Source organism: Megalopta genalis, unplaced genomic scaffold (genome assembly GCF_051020955.1).
Source record: "Megalopta genalis isolate 19385.01 unplaced genomic scaffold, iyMegGena1_principal scaffold0232, whole genome shotgun sequence".
Classification (NCBI taxonomy): Eukaryota; Metazoa; Arthropoda; class Insecta; order Hymenoptera; family Halictidae; genus Megalopta; species Megalopta genalis.
This window is the reverse complement of record NW_027476301.1, coordinates 170,001-175,753: the sequence shown is the minus strand read 5'-3', so window position 1 is coordinate 175,753 and position 5,753 is coordinate 170,001. Positions and strand designations below refer to the sequence as shown.

General features: G+C 55.9%; 1 pseudogene; it reads right to left on the bottom strand.

Moving 5' to 3' along the window:
- Positions 1-5,156: 5,156 nt before the first annotated feature.
- Positions 5,157-5,753, bottom strand: part of LOC143262883 (large subunit ribosomal RNA) — a 2,998-nt pseudogene continuing 2,401 nt past the window's right edge.

Here is a 5,753-nt window from a genome sequence, read left to right as displayed (position 1 = left end):
AGACAAGAAGGTCGTCTGCATAGGCGATGGGCTCGCAAGCGAGCCCGGCGTTCGATAGGAGCTGTAGAACCTCGTCGAAGACTAAGTTCCAACAGCTCGGACCAAGAATCGATCCCTGTGGGCAGCCCTTAGTGACTTTCTTCCGCACTGCACCGCGATCAGACACCATAGTCACCACGCGGCCGTCGAAGTAGTCGACCACCAATCTAAATAGGTTTTTTGGGCAGCCTCGCTTCCTCAACGCGTCGAGTATGCTTGGCCACCAGACATTATCAAAGGCCGCAGCAATGTCGAAGAGCAGACCCACGACGTACTTTTCCTCTCGACCGGACGCAAGCTCCCTCATCTTTACCACGGCATCAGTCGTGGATCGATGCGGCCTGAATCCGTATTGCCGATCGGAGGCGTAGTCGGGGTGCAAAAACAAACTAGCTAATCGCGTAGCGATTAGCTTCTCCAAGACTTTGCCTACGACCGAAAGCAAGCATATTGGTCTGTAGGACTTTATCTCCGTTTCAGGTTTCTCGGGTCCTTTAAGGATGGTAATGATGGACCCGACTTTCCATTCCACGGGAAAGACTCCGTGTGCCAGGCATCCGTTGTAGAGTCGGAGGAGCTCGCGTGAGATTGTATTACACGAACGTTTTAAAATCTCCGGCTCGATCCGATCTAGGCCTGGACACTTGCCGCTCTTCAGTCGGTTGACCGCCGATCTGAGCTCCGAGAGGGTGAAGGGACTGGCGTCCTCACTCTCCGGCTCGATGGCAGCTTCCCTCCTGACTCGCGCATGATCCGGGGAGTCATTCGCGGGGCTATCGTCCGGAATTAACCCCTCCAGCAGCGCGGAAGCGGTGGAGTCCCAGTCTGTGGTGTAACCCTGGGCAGTGTTACGATTTATATTCGAGATGACCGTGCTGGCTGTCATCTTCTGCCTCGTGATCTTATAAATGAGGCCCCAGGGTTCCTTGTTTCCCTGCTCGGTCACGAATGCACGCCAGCTGTGCGACCGAGCAGCTTTGATGGCGGCTTTGTAGGCCTTTCTCTGTTTAAGATACTCGGTCCTCTTGGCCGCCCTCTGCTCCTCTGAACATGCTGCGTTCTGCGAGGCTCGTCTAAGTTTGTAGACTCGCCTCTTTTGCCTCGTCAGGTCGGCCGTCCACCATGGGACGGATTTTGAATGCCACTGCTTGGTTGGCATCGAGGAGTCGCACGCTTGGACGATCATTCTTTCGATCTCCTGTGCTAGATGTTCGACATCCCCCTTATTGTTCAATGGATTGGGGGATATACTCCTCTTACTTTCCTGCAGCGCCTTGTCGAACTCGGGCCATTTTGCGCTTCGGAGTCGGAACCTTGGTAATAATCCGTTCCGGTTGGTGCTGCTGTTGCTACTAATTTCGGCAGCACCGTCCTCGGCGCAAAAACTCAAAGAAAACTCTATGACTCGGTGGTCGCTGGTCGTCAGGTCCTCGCGGACCTTCCAACCTCGCACCTTGTCGCAAATATCAGGTGTCGATAGTGTGACGTCGATGTATGACTGTCCACTAGGGCTGGAAAACGTCGGAGCGTTTCCAGCCTCGTTCAAGACAACCAAGCCATGGCTCACGATAAACTCTTCGAGTTTACGGCCTCTCACGTCCGTCTCCGCGCTGCCCCACTGGGCTGATTTCGCGTTAACGTCGGCAGAGATAATGACTCGGTTATGCTTAAGTGCGGAAAGAGCTCTCTCCAACCGCGCCAGACCTGATTCAACGTCATCGGAGCATTGAAAGTACTGGCTGATCAGGAAGAAGCTCCCAAACGAACCCGAGATGCTGACACAGGACAAATGCGTGTCGCACAAGTTAGAGACTTTGACCACGGTTAGATCCGGGTTTCTGACCGCTATTGCAGCCATCACCGGTTCGCCTGCCGTGATCAGCCTCGTTCTCAAGCCTAGCCCGGGCACAGTACCCCGCCAGCTATATGGCTCTTGTGCAAGCAACACATCTACCCCTCGCCTGTGCATCTCAGTCCGGACTTCGTCGGTCACATTTCGGGCCCGCTGCATGTTGTGCTGCATGACCCGTATGACTCTCGAGCGTCGCCGGTCGTTTGTACTATCCATTCGAGATTCAAATTATTATTCGCGTCTTATACGAGACATCTCCAAAACCAGCGCTTCCTGATAGGAGGCGCAGGCCGGGTCTCGCGACTTATGCTCAGATGGTCGCCCTCTGTCTTTACAGTTGGAGCAAACCGGAGGCTTGCTCTTCCTGTTACAGAGCGCATACCCGTGCCCTTTTTCGGCACAATGTCCGCAGACATCCTCTTTGAATTTGCAGCGCTTCGCCGTGTGCCCGAAGCGCTGGCACTTATAGCATCGGGTGACCTGTATGAAGTCCCGCACACGACAGGAACTCCACCCGAGGTACACCCGGTCCCCTCTCTGCGCCAGCCGCCGACGAATCTGCGGACTGACGGCCACTACCCAGTTGGCTGTCTCCGGGGTCTTGCCAGCCATGCGACTGACCCGAACACCCGAAGGCACATCCTTCTGGGACGCCTCAGAGAGGTTTTGCCTCCAAAGACTGGAGGCAATTTCCTCCTTGCCCATCCCTTTCGGAATGTCATAAATCAGGACCTCGGGGTCCCGTTTGCTGGGCAAGGAGACGGACAGTCCCGCACTCGCCAGCTTCTTATTGCCTACGAAGGCTTTTAGGTCCTCCTTGCGATCGGTTTCGACGACGATGCCACCGGAGTGGATGCGTCGAACCGATCTGACACGGATCGCCTCCTTCGCAGGTTTTACGATCGACAGAACAGCTCTCTTAGTAGCATCGCTGTTCTGTCCTTTATCCTTTGGCGGGAAGATACGCACCACGTATTGTGTCGGTGGTCTTCTCGCCTCCGGAGTCGCTGACTGGTTGACCTTTGCCACTTGGGCGTAGGTCAACTGCGCGGCATTGGAGACCGTCTTCGGGAGGGATCCCTTGGACGGCCCAGGTCGCGCCGCACTCATTACGGCAGGGCGCGCTTTTAGGTCCGCCCTGACCGCGGCGAGTTGCCCTTCGACGAAGCTGTTTCTTTGAATCAGCTCCTGGACCAACTCGTTGAGTGCTCCGACTTCTGCTAGTATCTTCGACCCGGACTCCTTGTTGACTTTCGACTCGGGTCGAAAGCAAAAGGTCCGTATCTCCGATACTCGCCTGAAGGCTTCGTCTCTCACGAGATCGAGAGGCCGTACCTTGTGCCCGGAAACCGTCCCCTTCGATTTCCTGGCCTGGTTTGCTGCGGCCTTGCCAGTAGGTGCGACTGGCTTGGCACGCTTCGATTTTTTGGTGACGGTTTTCCAACCGCCACCTTCGGGGTCTTCGACACGCACGGGTGCCGGTTGCACCTTCACGAGCGTGTCTTTGACTTGTTCGATTTTTTTGGGTTTCCCCTTCCCAGCCTTGCGGCTGGGGGAGTCCCCCGACTTGGGCGCTGTCCCCACGTTACCGGTGTCCGGCGCGCCTTCTTCCGTGGCCTCAGTTTTCACCGAGACCGCTCGCGTGGGTGTCACGCATCTCTCCAAGGTCACACGAGGATTGGCGATGTTTAACACCTTCCCGGACCTTGTCTTTTTCGCAGACGCAGGAGGGCTAACAGCTGCTGCTGTAGCTTCCGCGTCTGTGGCGACGGCTTCACTCCGAGTAGGAGCTGGACCCGCCGACTTAGATCGTTCGATTTGTACTTTCAAGTTTTTAGATCCCATATTTAGATCTTTGCCTTCATCCGGTACGCTCCCCGGCCACCACCGACCCACACATTTTGGAACCCGCCATCAGGCTGGGTTAGGGCTACGCACCGGACATAGTCTGCTGACTGGGCCGATTACTCAACCCAGCCCGCGTCCTCGCCCGTCAGAACCCACTCGCCGAAGCGTATGGTCGTTCCAAGCCGATTGACTGGACCAGGGCTGCTTTTCTCGTCCAGCCTCCCATCTAGCCGAAGCAGAGGCCAAAGGTACGTGTTGGGGACGTCTCACCCGCAGGAGAGGGCCCCCTCAGATCCCAGGATCCTCTTTTCCGACGACAAGGGTCGCCACGCACGGCAAACACGCGGGAGACAGCAGTCGGAGAGGCTGCCTCTTCCTCTCCACCACACTTCGTTCGGTTCGCTGCGTTTTGAGAACACGAGCTATCCAGCGGTACCTTTTTCGTGGAGGCTCAAGTGTGGCTAGGGCACGTTTGCCCCTTGCGGCCTGGGTTGCCCAGGCGATTGGTTGCATCCCGATTTCTAGATCCAGCGGCATGTTGCTACGTGGCGCGCTCAGACAACGAAAATGCGGCATTCCGGTCAGACCAGAAAAACCGCATAACGTGACGCGGGGGACTGCAGCCACAAGTGACAACAGTCCCCCGGTAGGGAGTAGTACAGCATATTCAATGCTGTACATGAACACGCCACAGCCCGTATGCTTAGTTCAAGGGCCTCGCCATTATGCGAAGTACTACATGTACAACGCACTGGCGGTCTCAAAATACCCTCATCGCCGATGCATCTGATGCATCCGTCAACTCGGCAGCATTCACTCCGCCGGCGTGTTGCTTTGTGGCGTGTTCAGATAACGAAAATGCGGCATTCCAGTCAGACCAGAAAAACCGCATAACGTAACGCGGGGGACTGAAGCCACGAGTGACAACAGTCCCCCGGATGGGAGTAGTACAGCATATTCAATGCTGTACATGAACACACCACAGCCCGTATGCTTAGTTCAAGGGCCTCGCCATTATGCGAAGTACTACATGTACAACGCACTGGCGGTCTCAAGTGCTTTCATCGCCGATGCACCTATCGACTCAGCAGCAACATTCAATCCGACGGCGTGTTGCTTCGTGGCGTGTTCAGACAACGAAAATGCGGCATTCCAGTTAGACCAGAAAAACCGCATAACGTGACGCGGGGGACTGCAGCCACAAGTGACAACAGTCCCCCGCTAAGGAGTAGTACAGCATATTCAATGCTGTACATGAACACGCCACAGCCCGCATGCTTAATCTCGGGCCTCGCCATTATGCGAAGTACTACATGTACGACGCACTGACGGTCTAAAATGCCTTCATCGTCGACGCATCCATCGACTCGGTAGTAGCAACAACCTTCGCGAGGACTAGTTCGGGGGTCGCCTCTCAACCCTGGGTGGCCACAGACCGCCACCGCCAGTAGATAGGGACAGATGGGAATCTCGTTAATCCATTCATGCGCGTCACTAATTAGATGACGAGGCATTTGGCTACCTTAAGAGAGTCATAGTTACTCCCGCCGTTTACCCGCGCTTTTTTGAATTTCTTCACGTTGACATTCAGAGCACTGGGCAGAAATCACATTGCGTCAACACCCGTGGGGGCCATCGCAATGCTTTGTTTTAATTAGACAGTCGGATTCCCCTAGTCCGTGCCAGTTCTGAGCTGAGCGTTGAATGGCGGCCGAAGAGGACGACCGCACCGATGGGAAACGCCACGGAAGCCTCGCAGCAAGGAAGATCCGCGGGAGGCCAAGGCACGGGACCGAGCTCGGATCCCAGCCACGAGAGCCGTTCACCTCGCCCAGGCCCGGCACGTCAGCCAGACCCGCTTCCCGACCAAGCCCGACACGCCCCGCTCCTCAGAGCCAATCCTTATCCCGAAGTTACGGATCCAATTTGCCGACTTCCCTTACCTACATTAATCTATCGACTAGAGGCTCTTTACCTTGGAGACCTGCTGCGGATATGGGTACGAACCGGCGCG